General features: G+C 40.8%; 1 protein-coding gene and 1 non-coding gene across 2 annotated transcripts in view; one reads left to right on the top strand and one right to left on the bottom strand.

The window, feature by feature from the left end:
* KIF13A (kinesin family member 13A) overlaps positions 1-18,043 on the top strand; it is a 218,863-nt gene that overhangs the window by 48,141 nt on the left and 152,679 nt on the right. The gene's annotated exons all lie outside the window — the stretch shown is intronic.
* LOC111724808 lies at positions 11,059-11,165 on the bottom strand. The gene has a single exon (XR_002773030.1). It is a non-coding gene; the product is annotated as a U6 spliceosomal RNA (small nuclear RNA).

Below are 18,043 nucleotides of genomic sequence, written 5' to 3'. Positions count from 1 at the left end.
TTTTCTTACTTGTAAGTCATTGGGTACGACATTAGTCTACTATAGGAAAAACAGCCATAAAACATGAGATTTTATTATAGACTCAAATATAATGGCTTTCCTTGAATGAAACTTTTTTTTTTTTTTTTTGAGACAGGGTCTTGCTTTGTTTCCCTGGGTAGAGTGCTATGGCATTATAGCTCACAGCAACCTCAAAGTCTTGGGCTCAAGCAATCCTCTTGCCTCAGCCTCCCAAGTACCTGGGACTATAGGCAGCTGCCACAGCTCCTGGCTGTTTTTTTTAGGGACAAGGTCTTGCTCTGGCTCAGATCAGGGTAGAACTCCTCAGCTCTAGGCAGTCCACCCACCTTGGCCTCCCAGATTACAGGCGTGAGCCACCGCGCCTGGCCTCTGAATGAAACTTAATTATGTCACATTATTCTCTAGTATAAAGACTAACCCAGTTATAGATGGGAAAAACCTCCATGAGAAAAAGTGTTTTCTGTGTTACATTTCCTAGTTACTTGTTAGGGGTAGGGATGGCTTCATTAATTTTGTTCCCTGCATGTGGATTCTGAATTATTTATTTATTTAATGTTTTTTTTTTTTTATGTATCTGTCTATCATGTAGGCTGGGGTGCAGTGGTGTGATCATAGCTCACTGCATCCTCACACCCTTGGACTCAAGTGATTCTTCCACCTCTGCTTCTCAAGTTGTTTAGGTTACAGGTGTGAACCACCATGCCTAGTTGATTCTGATATTATCAAATTGCTATCATCAATGGTTATTTTAAAAAGTAACAGACAGACACAGTGGTGTACATCTGTAGTCCCAGTGACTCAGATCAGTTGAGACCAGAAGTTCCAAGACTGCAGTGTGCCACGATGGCACTCATGAATAGCTACTATACTACAGCCTGGACAACACCATAAGACCGCCCCAAAATAAATAAATGTAACAAAGAAACAAAGGCTGTAATTAAACCAAACAAACAAAAAAACCCCTCCAACTTTAAGACAAAAGAAACAAAGCGTTTTTTTGTAACTGAAAGACAAAATATTTTAGTACACAGCTTTCTCTTTTAAAGGAGGGAGGCCCTGAGCAAAACCATTAATTCTGTGGTTTTGGCTGTATTCTGCGCAGTACCTCTGTCCATCCTGTCGGTCATCTCTCCCTAACCTAGGCTGCTTTTCTGGGACCTGTCCATCTGCCTGTACTCCCCTTCCTGCATCAAAACAGAAAAAGATTAGATGGTGATCAGTATTTACCTTCCTTCAGCAGTTATTACATTTTAATTGGAGCTCTATTATTTGAAATGTTACTTTCCCATTTAAGACCGAACTGTTATCATTAACATTTATTGATCACTTCTTATGGGATGTGTTCCCTGTGCTAGGTTTATAACAATCTTATAGGATATGTAAATGTGTATCATTTTATGAAATAAGGGCCATAAGTCTCAGAGAGCTAAGCAACTTATTGGAAGCCACACAGCACAGAAGCAGAGGGGCTAGGATTTGAACCCAGGTCCTAGCCTGACCCATAACCTTGAGTCTCTCTCTGAGCTACTTTGCCTTTGATTTCTAGATGTGAGTTGAAAGATCAAAAATTGGAAAGATAAGTATTTCAGAGTTGGAGACATACTTTGACCAAATTAAGCAAAATCTCTACAGGATGTTGGTTTTTTAATCTTTCCTTTCTCATAGACTGCCTCCTTGTTTTAGCCTTTGTTCTGTGATCGGAGTTTGGGTCCCTGGCCTGCATAACAAGCTGCTAAAGCTTATATTGCCTCTCTGGGATTTGTGTGGCAGCGTTCTGCTGTGGCGGGTGGAGGTGAGGCATGCAGGAGTGTGGAGATGACAGTTCTGGTGTGTCCGACTGGTGGGTCAGGGAACTGTTTGCTCAGTGCTGGAACGTTGGAAAACAAAAGGAAGTTTCTAATCATGGACAGGGTAGAGAAGCTAATGCAGATATTCCTCATTCTTTTAAAAAAAGATCTAAAACCTTATGCAACTACTCAGATTTTTTTGTTTGTTTTTAGAGACGGAGTCTTACTTTGTTGCCCTTGGTAGAGTACCTTGGAGTCACAGCTCACAGCAGCCTCCAGCTCTTGGGTTTAAGGAATTCTCTTGCCTCAACCTCCCGAGTAGCTGGGACTACACAGGCACCTGCCACAACACCTGGATATTTTTTTGTTGCAGTTTGGCCGGGGCTGGGTTTGAACACACCATCCTCGGTATGTGAGGCCGGCAGCCTACTCACTGAGCCACAGGCGCTGCCCAACTACTCAGATTTTTAAAAATGGATTTTATTAGGTCCCAGTGTTACTACTAAATGATCTGTTTATTCAGTCGACTGTTTCAGCCTGGCTGTCTCTTGGTGTTTAATCGGATTTGTTACATGAGGCATTTTGAGATACTGTTCACGCATGTGCAGGGCACTCAGGCTTTCAGTAGGGTATTCATGCAATATTTAGGAAGGAGTTTCTCAAGATGTAAGCTTGTTGTCAAATATGGATTTAAAATTTTAAACAATATGTGTACCATAACCCCATTTTTATTACATGTACGTGTATGTTTGTGCATATGTATCCGTGTACGTGTGTGTATGTATCTATGTGTGTATATATATCCATGTGTGTATGTATCCGTGTGTGTGTATATTTGTATCATATGTTGAGTGTATGTATCCGTGTGTGTATATCCGTGTGTATATGTATTCGTGTATGTGTGTGTATATGTATCCGTGTGTGTGTATATGTATCCATGTGTGTACATATAACACATGTCAATATTCTCAAACTTTGGCGCACATCAGAATCACCTGAAAGACTTTTTTCCCCTGCCCCATCTGATCTGCATATGATCATCTGCGTATGATCTTACTAAATCACAGATTGCTGTGGCTTACCCATAGTGTTTCTTACTCAGCAGGTCTGTGGTGGGGCTCGAGCATTTGCTTTTCTAACACGGTTCCTATCGATGCTGATGTTATTTGTCTAGGGACCACAGTTTGAGAACCATTGTGCAGAAAAGAAGCATAGAAAAAAATCTAGAAGGATAATTTACCATTATGTTAATAGTAGTTACCTTATGGCTAGGTAATAGGATTCCTGGGACTCTTTATTTTTCCTTTATACTTTTCTTCATTTATTTATTTTTTCCCCAATGACAGAGTATTATCATTAGAAGAAACATCACATAGACATTTTTTGAGGCTCTGGTGTTTATACTTTCACAAACATGTAGAGCTTTTATTGTCCCCTAGTGTCAGTCTTATAATACTATCATTATAAAAACAAAGCTTCAAGAAAGCAGTGTTTTGTGTTGCTGGTTCTTATTTTGCCTTTCCAAGATGAGATGTGAATTTTAGAGGGGCACATTTGTCACTTCTTGTTTCAGTGCATGGTGCTGAACATGTGGTTAAGTGTTTGATGGGTACTCAGTAGCTCAATTAGTTAGAATTGATTCTTTGATGCCATACCCTCCTCTTAGGACCCCATGGAATACTGTTTCATGAGTAGGCATTGTATTTGATATCCATTTAGAAAAGGAAAGTCTCCACCAGCTGGGTACGGTGGCTCACACCTATAATCCTCACATTCTGGGAGGCTGAGGTGGGAGGATCCTTTGAGCTTAGGAGTTTGACACCAGCCTGAGCAAAAGTGAGACCCCATCTCTACAAAAAAAAATTACCTGGATGTTGTGGTGGGTGCATAGTCCCAGCTACCTGGGTGGCTGAGGCAGGAGGATCTCTTGAACCCAGGAATTTGAAGTTGCTGTGAGCTAGGCTGATGCCATGGCACTCTAGCCTTGGGCAACAGAGTAAGACACTGGCTCTTTAAAAAAAAAAAAAAACAACAACAACAAAAAAGGAAGGTCTCCTCATTACAGTAAAGAGTTTGTCTAAAGTAGCAAAATAAGTCAAAACGAAAATGATAATCCAGCTCTTGTGGACTAACCAGGAATAACAGAATAAACCAGTCAACCAACAATACTAGAAATGGCACTTTATCATGTGAAAGCTCTCCACGGTTTGGCCCCTCACAGTTTTAGAAATAATATCTATGTAACACCACACAGAAATGCTTCAAGAACACAGTGTTTTCCCATGAAAGATCAACAAGGCTATTATACATATGTGTGTATTTTGTTGCTATTTTAGGAAGGCCATGTCTCCATTGAAAATAAGCATGAATGTGGATGAGTTGACAAAACACAAGACTTGGAATCCACAGAACAGTTTTTTAGGTCTGATTCTATCAAATTTTAGGCACACTGCTTAACCTCTTTGATTAAACCCAAGTCTGTAAATGGGAATATTGGCCCTGTGAGCATTTTGGATTGTCACAGTAATCAAGTGAACTCATGCTCCAGAAAGCTGGTTAGAAAGGTATGAAAACCCTCTCAACTCCAAGGGAGGGGTGGGGAGATCACCACAGCCCTTTCTCTTCCCAGCCTTGTGGTCTTCTGTGGAAATTTACTTGATTCTCTGGGTTTTCTGTCCCAGGGAAGGTTATGGCAAAGAGTGACAAGTCCAAGTTCTTCTTATTAGCTTTTCATCCTGCCCAGCCGTTTTGGCAGCAATGCCCAACCTTTGTGTGAACTCTGAGGTCAAACAACTTTAGCAAAAGCAAGATAGTTTCTGAACAGTGTTTTTCCCGATAACACTCTGAGTTTCTTTCCCATTACACCGTTTCCAGGAAGTTACAGTAGTTACTGTCTCTATGGAAATTCGTGAATCTGTTATGTAAAAAATGATTTCTCACCTGAGGAATTTGTTTGTCACATCATTGTTCACTGCCCATATTAGGAAGCTAAGGATTTAGGTATTATGAACTTTACTTTATAAATTCTTTTTTTTTAATTAAATCATAAATACATAGATTCTATATATATTAATGCATTTATGGGGTAGAATGTGCTGATTTCATATAGAATTAGGGACGCCTATATCACACTGGTTAATATATACCTTATCTTGTTTACTTAATTATTGTGTTAAGACATTTATGCTTGGCTCGGTGCGTATGGCTCAAGTGCCTAAGGCGCCAGCCACATACACCTAAGGTAGCAGGTTTGAATCCAGCCCGGGCCCGCCAAAACAACAATGATGGCTACAACCAAAAAATAGCCTGACGTTGTGGCAGGCGCCTGTGATCGCAGCTACTTGGGAAGCTGAGGAGACTCGCTTGAGCCCAGGAGTTGGAGATTGCTGTGAGCTGTGATGCTACAGCACTCTATCCAGGGGTACAGCTTGAAGCTCTGTCTCAAAAAAAAAAAAAAGACATTTATACTCTATACTTAATGGATCTGACACATACCCTTGCATTATGCACCGTAGGTGTGATCCCACCATTCACCCTCCCTCGATCTAGCCTCTCCCTTTCCATCTCCCCCCTCCTTCCTTCATCCTAGGCCATAGTTGTGATCTATTCTTCAATGAAAGCGTGAGTGATTGTAAACTGGTTTCATAATAGTACTGAGTCCATTGGATATTTTTTCTTCCATTCTTGAGATACTTTACTAAGTTGGATATGTTTCAGCTCCATCCATATAAACGTAAAAGAGGTAAAGTCTCCATCTTTTTTTCCCTTGTAAATTCTTATGGTACCTGACAGTTTCAGCTAAAGTGATGCTTAATTCATCTACTTCCTAAGTAAATACTTTGAAATGGTTGAATGTATATTCATGGATGTTTCAAAATAAATTGCAGAATTTTGCTCATCTTTCTAATTTCCTTAGCACTTGGCCAAGTTTTGGCATCTGCTAATTCATTTTATCCTTCGAAGAGCAAAAAGATAATACAGTTTGCAAAAGGTATCTTTTTAATGATTGCAGGCAGGCTGTCACCCCATTTTTAGTTCCTTATCTTTGGTGGAAGGTTTGGTGAGTCTTCCGTAACAGTTGCCCTGATCATCAGCTGTCTGTCAACTGTTGTCTGTGGTTGTGGGGTCAGTGCCACCTTTGTGCAGGGTGGTTAAAGTGTTTGCATAGCCATGAAGCATGACAGAGTGACAGTGTTTCAAGCATGCTAGAGAAGGAGGTTAAAAAGGTAAAACCAAGTGGCTAGAAATTTGGTTTCTACCATAAAATGTATTTCATTCTAATCTTTACAAAGCAGGTAATGATTTAAAAAATTGTGAGAGTTCAATACCTTTTTCTTGAAGAGCTGTTTTGTTGGAGAAATTCTTTTCTCATGACTTGCTCTGGAATGCGCACACGATCAAATTGTTTGTAATCTTGTGTTTAGTTTTGTGTTATTTATAGTGTCCACGATCTCACATGAAATTCTTTCAACATTTCCATCATATACCGGTCTTTCTAATTTCATGTTTAAGTGGTTAGCATGACCCAGTTTTTTTTTGAAGTTTGAAGTTTAGGACTTGATGTGGCCTCTATGATGTGGTTTTGCAAATGGCCTTTTAATCATTTCTCAGTTTTGCATGGTTATCTTCTGATCACATTTAATCCATGTGATGTTACTCAAAGCAGGGAAATAAGTTTCTTGCCTTGTGGTGTTCTAGTGTTAAGAGATCTTGGACAAAGGAGTAGGGTGCCAGTCCCATATGTCGGAGGTGGCGGGTTCAAACCCAGCCCCTGCCAAAAACTGCAAAAAAAAAAAAAAAAGTGAGAGCAGGGAGTAGTGAGGCTGCTTCCTGCCCTGTAGTCTACCTGTAGCATAATAGATGAAGTAGAACCCCATGAGCTCTGCTTTCCCCCTGACCCCCAGCCTCCGCTATGGTCAGTGCAGTAGAAGCAGTTGTGGCTTCTGTGCTTTGGGTGGTGGCCTCTGACACAGCTGGTACCTGGTATCCCCAGGTTCTGTAGCTGTCTGAATTCAGCGTCACCACCTCAGGGATCTGGGGATGTCAGGATATCTGTTGTGTTTTGTTATCTTTTCCACCTGGTGTAGAAAGATTTCTTTGAACTTCACAAGAACTGAATTTGGGGGTCACATTATATTTTAACAAAAGATAAGTGTATTTCTTTTCTGAATAGCTGGCCACTTGGACACAGTGATCACTTCAGTTTACATGCTTGGTTCTGACAGCTTCATTTTAAGATGAGCATTTTTACATAAGGAGGTTATTGTCCATACGGGCTGCCTCTTCAGTGCTGCCGGCGCAGCAGGTTCTCTTGAGAGTTGGAGGGAGGCAGGTTTGAAATAACCGACACCTGTAGTAAATGTAGCTATTTGTGTGACTCAGTTGGTGTTCCCTCTGATTTGCCTCTCTCCTAGCCAAGTATCCTCTTCATTAGTAGCTAATTTCTAGAGCTAGTGGACATTTTTTTGTCTCTTTACTCATGAATAAACCCTTAAACAGATAATGCTGTTTGCCTTTGTTATTCTGGAAGCCACCCGATTCCCAGTGAATGATTGCTGCTAATCAAATATACTCCTTGGTTTTAAGCGTTGAGGAGACAAACCTGTAAATGCAATGCACACACACCATGCACTATTAGTTACCTGCTCCTGCCCAGGGGATTTTTTTCCTTTTTTTGAGACAGAGTCTCACTGTGTTGCCCTGGGTAGAGAGCGCTGTGGTGTCATTGCTCACAGCAACCTCAAACTCTTGGGCTCAAGCAATCTTCTTGCCTCAGCGCCCTCAAGTAGCTGGGGCTACAGGTGTCCACCACAGCGCCCGGCTAATTTTTCTATTTTTAGTGGAGACAAGGTCTCATTCTTGTTCATGCTGGTCTCAAACCCTTGAGCTCAAGAGTCCATCCACCTTGGCTTCCCAAAGTGCTGGGATTACAGGAGTGAGCCTCCAGAGCAGCAGGATTTAGTCTGTGTTCTCTCCTAGTAAAGTGTAAAGGAAATCTGTGCTTTCTCTTGTGAAACATCTACCAGATTATTTCCTTAAAGAGATGATGGAATTTACTTCATACTGTCAAGTAGACTAAATTACGCTACACAAGAAAGTGAATAATCTCATTCAGGTTCATCACCTGAAACATCATTTTTAGTTGGACCTCAAGTGTATCTAGACTGCCTACTTCTTCACTTAGACGTCTCAAGTTGGCATCTCAAAGTTACTTTGTTTATTTTTTATTTTTGTCATGAAAATGATTTATTCATAAGACTTTAATATATAACAACTGTTCATATCAGTCTCTTATACTATATCTAACAATTCAAAGTATTTCTGATATTTATGAATTATTCATTTTATATGATGACAGCATAACTGGCATTTTTTATTTATTTTTTATTTTTAATACTCAAAGCTAACCTTTATTGATTGCTCACCAAAAGCTTTACACTCATTAGTTTATTTAATCCTGAGAACAATTCTATTAAGTATTATTAGTACCATTTTACCGATGAAGAAATGGAGGCTTCATAACTTGCTCAAGTTTTCATAGTTAGAAAAGCTCATCTCGTTCCGTCTGATGCCAGGATCCAGGTGCTTACCACTGTACAGTCAGTGTGTCCTCTGATTTTAAAAAAGATCTAAAGCAAACGTAGGTCAGGAACGTATCCCTTAAACCATTGCGATTATGTGACGTCACTGGAGGACACATTTACAAAGTAGAATTTTCAAGTTAGCACTTTAGCATTTGTTTTTTTCTTTTAATTTCAAATTTATACGTGGGTACAAATTTTTAGGTTACATTGTTCTTACCTCCAAGGTAAAGTAAAGTTCAAGTTGTAAAAGAGCCCTTCACCCAGGGTGTATGCTCAACACCCTCACATTTGTTTAAAACCAAACCACATTAACTCCATGAAATCAGCTCTTCCTGTTTTATTTTTAATTTATTTTTTAATTTTGAGACAGGGTCTTGCGCTGTCACCTAGGCTAGGGTACATTGGTGTCACTGTAGCTCACTGTAATCTTAAACTCCGGGGCTCAAGTATTTTTTGACCTCGGGCTCCTGGGTAGCTGAGACCATAGACGCCTGCTTCTGCGCCAGACCAGCAGCCTTCTTTTTTATTTTTCTGTCTTACCTTTTCTGATCCCCTAATTCCCAGCTCATAATGACATCCTTCCCATAACTTTCTCCTTGGTCTGTTGTGTCTGTAAGGAAGAGTTGGGAAAAAAATAGAATATTTAGTCCAAGATAAATACAAACTTTAAGAAGGGTTTTCCTCGGTAGTTTTGCTTTTTTGCTTATAGACATTTCATTTTACCTGCAAGTCCTATTGAATGACCATAATATCTGCAGAGTTCACTTATAAAAGTTTTTTATTGATTAATCCAAGGAGAAACTTAAGCTTTTAAATCAAACAAAAGGGGCATAAAGCACAGTCATACATTGAACTTTTCATTAATACATCGAAAGCATCATATGGGCCCATACCAGTGTTACTGGACGAAGAGGGTCGGGCTGCCTGTCACTGTCAGCCAGTAGGTAGAGATGGGGCTAGGTCCACCAAACTTTGGTAGAGACAGGGCTAGGTCCACTGAACTTTATTTGTCCGAAGGCTGGGATTCTGGAGAACAATGAGAGTAGCCTCTCCAAGACTGTTCTGTTCTTCCATTTCCAACATTAAGGTTTTATACATTTAAGTTCAAAGTGAAGACCATGTTAACTCTTATCTTAAACAATAATTGGCAGAACCTATGACTCATAAACAACATTCTAAATTAAAAGTTAATCTCCTAAATCAATCCCCCTAAACTATTCAAGATAGTCATCTTCAGGGTAAGGGCTAAACTTATAAAACAGTAAAGGAGACAGGGGGTGAAGGTCAGGCAGGACCAAACTGACCAGACCAGCCGTGTCATGTCTGCCCCAGCCTGACAGACTCCATCAGTAATTACTCACTATATGTGCTTTCAGCAATATAGCTAAAATTTCATTTCAGGTCCAACACTAGAGGTTGTTCAGAAAAATCCCCCAAATGTCTATTGTAAGCAGCTCTAACCCTTAATTAGTGGAGGGGAAATGTTCCGATAAAGTTATGGGTCCTGGCTCGGCGCCTGTGGCTCACCCGGCTGGGGCGCCAGCCATGTACACCTGAGGTGGCGGGTTCGAATCCCCGGCCGGGACCCGCCGAACAACAATGACGGCTGCAACCAAAAAATGGCCGGGCGTTGTGGCGGGCGCCTGTGGTCCCAGCTACTTGGGAGGCGGAGGCAGAAGACTCGCTTGAGCCCAGGAGTTGGAGGTTGCTGTGAGCTGTAATGCCATGGCACTCTACCCAGGGGGACGGCTTGAGGCTCTGTCTCAAAAAAAAAAAAAAAAAAAAAAGTTATGGGTCCTGCTGGAATTGTGACTTCTACAAGCCTGCTAATGAGTGGTACCTAAAATACGTGATTAGAAAAATCATCTCTGCTCACGATATCTCACAGTTTTAATATCCATCTGTTTAATGATCCTGAGGATTTGTTAAAAAGTTTTAAATAGAAATAATTTTAAAGTTCCAAGTTCATATCTTTTTTTTTTTAAGTCTGTATGTGATTGAGTTGTATCATAAAGAGTTTTTTTAGCATCTCCATGGATCAGATATTGAAGTAGGTGTTGAAGCTACTACAGGACTGAGACTGGGCCTGACCTGGAAGAGCTTAGCGTGTAAATATTGGTTATTATTTTCTCAGGGCTGCTGAGCTGGTTCAGTCTTAGAGAAAGGTTTTTGGAGAGTTGTACCTTCACTGATACCTGGCAACTGCTAGTAAAAAGGTGATTGAAGAGTCTGAGGAAGTTGGGAAAGAGTGAAAGAGCCTTCATGTGATTCTTGGAGTGCAGCTTGTGAAAGACTTTGGTCTGTTGCCTTTTTGCTGCCCTTTATTTGTCTAAATGGCTCATTTGAAAATTTATGTTTCTTAATGCAGCAGTTCTGCAGCGGGACCCCCATTCATCATGTATTTTCTTTGCACAGTCATGAAACGAGACCAGCGGTTTTCAACCTGTATTAAAGGTTCCCGGCCCAGAACCACTGAACTAGACTATCAGATGCCAAAAACGCAAGGATATGTGTCTGGCAACCTCCAGAAATTTGGACCAGGGAAGATGTAATGGAATTTCCTGTTTTAATTGCAAAGACTCATTGAATTCCAGGGATGTTCTTGACCTTAACTATAGTTGATGAATCTCTCCTAATTGAAGTTCCTGACTCATCCATTTTTTTTTTCTAATATGGAACGCTTCGTGAATTTGCCTGTCGTCTTTGCGCAGGGGCCATGCTAATATTCTCTGTATCGTTTCTATTTTAGTATATGTGCTGCTGAAGCAAGCACTTTAATTTTTTTTTAAAGACTTGAGGAGAATCACTGCCTACTTTGTAAAATTATATAATATACATTATATACAAAAGTGTATATAACATATACATTTTTATTATATAATATAGTGATAATATAATAGATACGTATTAAAATATATACATGAAATTAAAAAATGTTAATAGACACTCTGTCTAACTGAACAAAGAGGCCTTACTTGAGAAGAGTGGGCCCAGAACAGTGTTGCCCTCCAAATAACCCCACTTTCCTGATTTTCGTGTTTATCATTCCTTTGTTTTTTTAAATAGTTCTATATTTACCTATATCTACCCAAGCAATATATTTTCAGTTTTGCTCTTTTGGGGGAACTCTATGTAAATAGAATTGCACTTAATGTTTCATTCAGGGCTGACTACCTTTGTCCAACATTCTGTTTTTGTGCTTCTTCCACGAGGATGTGTAGAATGAACTCTGGCTTGTGTTCTTGCACTGCTGTAAGCATTCTATAGGGTACCGTGGTTTATTTTTCCATTCTTCAGGTTTGTTTCTTTACTAGTGTTTGAAAACCTGTGTGGACTCCAAACTGTGCAAGTCAACTTCCCATTTAAGGCTTCAAGGGTTGTTGACTTCTTTGTGTTGAGATCCATTAGTTGGAGCTGGGAATTTCCTAATGGTTTGCCATCATTTATAGACCTTCTAGAAAATGGACTGTTTTGAACTTCTCTAAGAGATCGTTTGCTCTTGACCTGAGCCTGGCAGATCTGGAGGTAAAGCCCTGTGTCTGCAGGACCTTGTGAACGAGCCTCTCCCTGTGATCACTCCTGTTTAGGCCTGCCAGGAACCCAAATGGTTGAACTAGAAGCAGGCTAGACTTCAGAGCACAGGAAGACACTGAGAGTGTCTGTTCTTCCTGTGCGTGGCTTTCTGGGGGCCTCCTCCTCCCTTCCTCTCTCCACCTTGAGTCTCAGTCATTTATTGGCAGATGTTCTATTCTATTGTGTCCCCGCTGAGGGAGGCAGTGAAGGGCACACCCATTGTTTTGTTTTAGAATACCCCTCTGGAAATGACCAAAGTGTGAATAAGAAGCTCAGCTGTTTGCATTTATTTTCAAATTTAGAAAAATTTTCTGGAAAAATTGCTCTAAAGGGTTATTGGCATCGTTATGGTCCTCTGACATTTTAAAAAGTAGGTCTCGGAGTGCATCTGTTTTTCCTCCTTCATAGGGGGAGACAGGGAATATACTTTTCTCTGTTAGCTTCTTACTGTTAATTTGTTCAGCTTTCCTTGAAGTGTGTTCCCTAGAAGTGGATGTTAATGTTTTCCACATAGGGAAAGAAGGCTCTGCAGTAACGCTACATCAATTTATTGATTGCACATGTTCTCAGAACCCTCGATAGGCTATCATGTTTGATGAATATTGAAGTGGCAAGAGTTCAGAAAACATGCTTGATTATGGGACATGCCACCTAACATACTACTTCGTTGCAATAATCGTGCTCTGAGTACCCTGGGAAAGGCATCATGTAGATGTTTTCCATTGTTTACACTGGTTCCGTGTCAGGATCACAGTGGAATTTTTCCAGTACCTTAAGATACGTCCATTTATCTTGAAGGAGGATGTGACCCTTTAAGAGCAAACTTAATTTTTAGTTCACTTTCAATTTAGAAATATGCATGCCAAATAGTACATATTTTACTTTTAAATGAAAGTAGTGAAGAACTAGTTTTGTAAATTGATAAAAAGAATAAGATGTCAACTTTTAAAGTATATTCATTGCCTTTGGAATGAATATTCTACAAAAGCAGGAGCATGACAAAAAGAGCTCACCCCAAAATTTCTTTTTGTGAATGTCTCCAAGCAGAGAAATGTTTTCGTGTAAAAATCCTAATGAAAATGATTATACTCCCAGATGATTGCAGAAGAAACAAATATGTTCTTCTTTTCCTACCTCCTTTGTCACCTTCTTTTTGTTAAGTGGGGAGCAGTGAAGGTGAAGATGTTAGGGATGCTAACTTATCTTTTTTTTGAGCCAGAGTCTCACTCTGTTGCCCTGGGTAGAGTGCCATGGCATCATCATAGCTCACAGCAACCTCATACTCTTGGGCTTAAGCAGTCCTCCTGCCTCACTCTCCGAAAAGCTGGGACTATAGGTGTGTACGCTATACTCAGCTACTTTTCCTGTTTTCAGTAGAGATAAGGTCTTGCTTTGCTCAGGCTGGTCTTGAACTCCTGAGCTCAAGCAATCCTCTGGCCTTGGTCTCCCAGAGTGCTAGGATTACAAGTGTGAGCCACCCCACCTGGCCTTTTTTGTTAAAGGGTAGGTTTGGGGCCTGCCGATTGAGCATATCTGATTGCACCTGTTCATTCTGTGCCTTGTTGCAAGATGTTTTCTTTTTTAGTCATTCCCTTGTGGTCTTGACTTTGACCATCTCATACAGACTGAGACTGAAATGAAAACTACGTGTAATGACACCCTTTTGATCAAAATACTAAAACAAAAACCAAACAAAGCTGAACCCTGAATAATTGAAATTGGCTAGAATCTTTATCTAAAATAACTCCTACTCCAGTGAAAAAAATATTTCCCAACTCTTCCAGCTGCCCTTGTTTTCTCACCTTGTAAGTATTTTCATGTAAGTTAATTTTCCAGATAACTGGAGCTTGTTTCTTCAAACTCTGGCCTTTCACCATTTTTCTTTATCTCCCCCACTGTTGTAAGCAGAAGCTAGAGCCTGCTGGACATCACTGTCCATTGTTTTCCATGTGATGACAGGAGCTTGGGTTGCTCTGGGCTCCTGTCTCTTGTGATAGTACTGGGCTGTCAGAAGGCCCGGTCCAGCTGCCGTCTTCTCTCCCAGCCTTGCGTGTTAGCTGTCCTATCTGCTATGTGTGCTGGAAAACCAGATAATGGAGCAAGTCAAATCAGGGTGGGTAAAGCAGCCGCCAAGTGCATTAGTAGTAGAGACATGGCTGATCCCATGGGGCTGCAGGACAGCTATTTTTGGTGTTCATAGCTTTCTTCTTGATACAGGAGGGTTGAGGTTCTTGGGAAAAGGAGCAAGATTACTATTCTCAGTACCATGTGAAACCTAGATGAGCTATTTGGAAATTTTCAATCTGCTAGTTTATTTCCCTAAACTGGATGTGAATCTACCTTGGATAACATCTTAATATAACTTATGAAATTCTCAAACAGTCTCATTTCAGCAGCATCAAGTATATAGTACTTAACCTGTGAAGACTGGCCATGTATTGATAACTAATTGAAGATGGGTTCATTATGTTGTTTCGTCGTGTGGTCTGATGTTCTGTGATATTATGTGATTCTCTCTCCATTTGTATGTGTTTGAAATTTTTACTATTTTTACATTTCTAAAAATACAATTCTGCATGTATGTTTGATGGGTCTTCCAACAGATCCCAGAGAGTGGAGTTATTCAGAGGAATATCACCATTGTCTCAAATATTACTAGTAACTCAGAAATGTGAGCTTGGCTTCATTCATTTGTTTAGCAGATATTTATTAAGTGACTGTTTTATGCCTGACAATGTTGTAGGCTCTGGAAATATAACAGGGAACAAGACCAACAAAGCTCTTGCTTCCATAGATCTTACAACTGTTAGGTCCAGAGGAGAAAATCTGTGGATCAGTAAGCAAATAAATAAGTGCAGTGGTTTAGCTTGGTGAAGGGTGCTGTGAAGAAACCAAAACAGAGCGATGTGAGACTGGGGGACAGGGCTGGGGCAGGTAGAGGGGTGCAGGGTGCAGCCGCGTTAACATGGGGAATTGGGGAAGGCGTCTGTCTCTGAGGGGAGCGGCTTGGGGAGGGCATTCTGGGAAGAGCAACGGTGCAGATGCCCTGGGATGGACGTACTTTCTCTGAGTGATGCTTCTCTCACTAGTCAAAGGCAGCTGCTGAGACCACAGCGTCCATTCAGTTCATCTGAGGCACATGGCCACTGAGGCCCACAACTGGCAGTTAGCTTCTCTGCCTGCTAAAGAGCAGGTACCTGCTGCTTTAAGAGCTATTGAGTCACCCAGTAAATAAGCCAGCAAAAACCTCCTCATTAAAAGGGCTTTTTAACTGGTAGTTGACCAAAATAAAAAATTCTTTTTCTGCAGTAGTAAAATAAATGTCTTTATTTATATAAAAATAGGTTTCTCTGTTAAATATGACTTGTCACAAATGACTGAGTGGGGCATTTGCATCCTTTTGGTATACATTCTGAGATTACTTTTTATGCATGTATTTGTTTATTCAGTGAACTTGTATCCTCTCCTGCACATCAAGCACTCTTGTCAGACCTGACAGGGGAGAACCCAGGAAGAGTGTGACCCCGCCTCTGCTTGGGAGTCAGTCGGTACTCCTAATGGGGAGGATTGGGAGGTGAGGAGGCTACTCCGGGCCAAGAGGGAGAAAGGACTAGCAGGCAGGGAAGGCTCTGAGCTGAGAGAGAGTTCTCAGTGGGTAGAGAGGAGGAGATGGGTGCCAGGATAGGTGGGCAGTGCTTACCATATCCTAGGAATGACAGTTAGGAATTTGGTATTTATTCCAAGTACAATAAGGAGTTGTAAGATCTTAAGCCAAAGGAATGTTAGGAAATTTATTTTTAAAAGATAATCCTGAACCAGGAGTGGTGGTTTGTGCCTGTAATCCAAGCACTTCAGGTGGTTGAGGCAGAAGGGTCACTTGAGCCCGGAATTCTGAGGTCAGCCTGAGCAACATTAGCATGACTTTGTCACTACAAAAAGTTTAAAAAAAAAAAAAAAGCCACCTATATTCCTAGCTACTCAGGAGGACTTTTTGGGGATGATTGCTTGGGCCTAGGAGTTCAAAGCTGAAGTTATGATCATGCCACTGGGCAGCAGAACAAGACCCCATCTTTAAAAAAACAAAACAACAAAGTTCTCTTTGCAAGGTTAGCTCTGGCTAAGGGGATATACGAAAAAGGTCCTGAGGTAGGTTTCAATTATAGCTTTGCCATTTACTGAGTCTTGTGAGTAGCTTACTCATCTGAGAAATGGGGCAAATAAACTCCACCTCACATTGTAGTGAGGATTGATAAGTAAGAACCACCTGTAAAGTACAGAATGTGTTCAGTACTGTTCGTCTCCTCCTCCCTATAGAGTAGAATATATAAGTGTTCCAGCATCACAGAGATGCAACACAGTCTTTGCTAGCCTTGGGGACGGCAGCACCAAGCCCATTTCCATGAGGCTGTGGGCATGGCACCAAGTGGTGGAACTTTTTTTTCCTTTCCCCTATTTGAGGTTGATCTGGCTCATTCAAGTAGTAGATGGAGCAGTTAGTAATGGTAACTTTATTGTTAGTTTGTTCTAATAGAGATTAGAGCTTAGACTTTTTTTTTTTTTTTATTGAAACAGAGTCTCTATGTCACCGTCAGTAGAGTGCCATGACGTCATAGCTCACAGCAACCTCAAACTCTTGGACTTAAGCGATTCTCTTGCCTCAGCCTCCCAAGTAGCTGGGACTAGAGGTGCCTGCCACAATGCCCTGCTATTTTTTTTGTTGCATTTATCATTGTTGTTTAGCTGGCCTGGGCCAGGTTCGAACCTGCTAGCCTCAGTGTATGTGGCTGGCACCCTAACCACTGAGCTACAGGAGCCTCCAGAGCTTAGAGTGTTTACCAGGTTCTTCCCTTCTTCTTGATGCATTTTGAAGGTGAAAACTATGTTGCTAACATGCTACTATTCCGGCTTTATGAACAATGCTCAGGGTTATATTGAGAGACTCTGCAAACCTCAGTGCCCCTTGCTCATAACTTGGACTCTCATCGAGACTAAAGAAATTTTCCTAATTTGTCAATTTCCTTGGATTGCACAAGTAATGCAAGATATTTAGAAATTCATAAGAAAACGAGAATATGGTAAATACTCTAAGCTCTGGAGGCTCCCGTAGCTCAGAATTACTGTGTGATTCTGAAGAATTCCATCATACTGGTATTCATTGGGTCCATGATGTGAATTCGCCTAATGGGAAAAAGATTTGTTTGATTGTTTTTAACCATATAAATAGCACATGCAAATTAAACACTATTAAGTGACATGGAGGTGATTAAAAATGATTTGGATGTGGCAGCTGTCCTTACAGAGATTGTAGAATAGGAGGAAGAGAAATTTGCAGCTTTGTGTTAGCAATCTTAATAGCTTCATGAATTGGCCTGTGACTTGTCCTGCAGACAATTCTGCCCTGGGAAGATGACAGGCATTACGAGGAGATCATATACATGAAGTTTCATAAGAGGGTAGGCTCCTATATTACTACCCATTTATTTATTCTACAGTATTGTTGGATATGATTTAAAGTGAATCCTTGGATTCTCCCTTAATTACTTTTAGAGATTCTAATCCAGGCTTAGAATCAAACTATTCCTATTCCTGTTTGCTGTCCACAGTGACGAGTTTTCATTTACTGTTACCTTACCTGGAGAATAACATTGCTATGAATTCTCACCACTAGTGTGGCTTCTGTCGCGGACACCTCACTGACAGAGGTTCCTTTCCAGCTCCCAGGTCTGTTTTGGGCGTGGGGATCAGTTCTGTGCCGAATTAGTGCACCTCCTAAAATCTCATGTATGATAGAAATAGGATTCATACAAATTGTAGTTTTCCTACCTTGGTGATTCGACTCAACATGACATTGAAACAGATGTCTTACCAAGTAAGCGGGCTGCTGAGTCAGGGGATCTCTTGGTCCTGGAGCCCTCCAGGTGGCAGGTCCTACAGGCTGTCAGAGTCTGTGGTCATCTGGCATCAGTGGTGGCAGCTGTTTCTATATGGCAGATGGAGAGGAGTGTATAGGTAAAATAAATGGCTGAGAGTTGCAGGATTTTGCATCTTCTGTGTTACTGTGATACCTTTAAATGCTTT

This window comes from Otolemur garnettii, unplaced genomic scaffold (genome assembly GCF_000181295.1).
Source record: "Otolemur garnettii isolate 467f Iridium unplaced genomic scaffold, OtoGar3 scaffold00026, whole genome shotgun sequence".
Classification (NCBI taxonomy): domain Eukaryota; kingdom Metazoa; phylum Chordata; class Mammalia; order Primates; family Galagidae; genus Otolemur; species Otolemur garnettii.
Note: the sequence above shows the minus strand (reverse complement) of the source record. Positions and strands in the feature narration are given on the sequence as shown.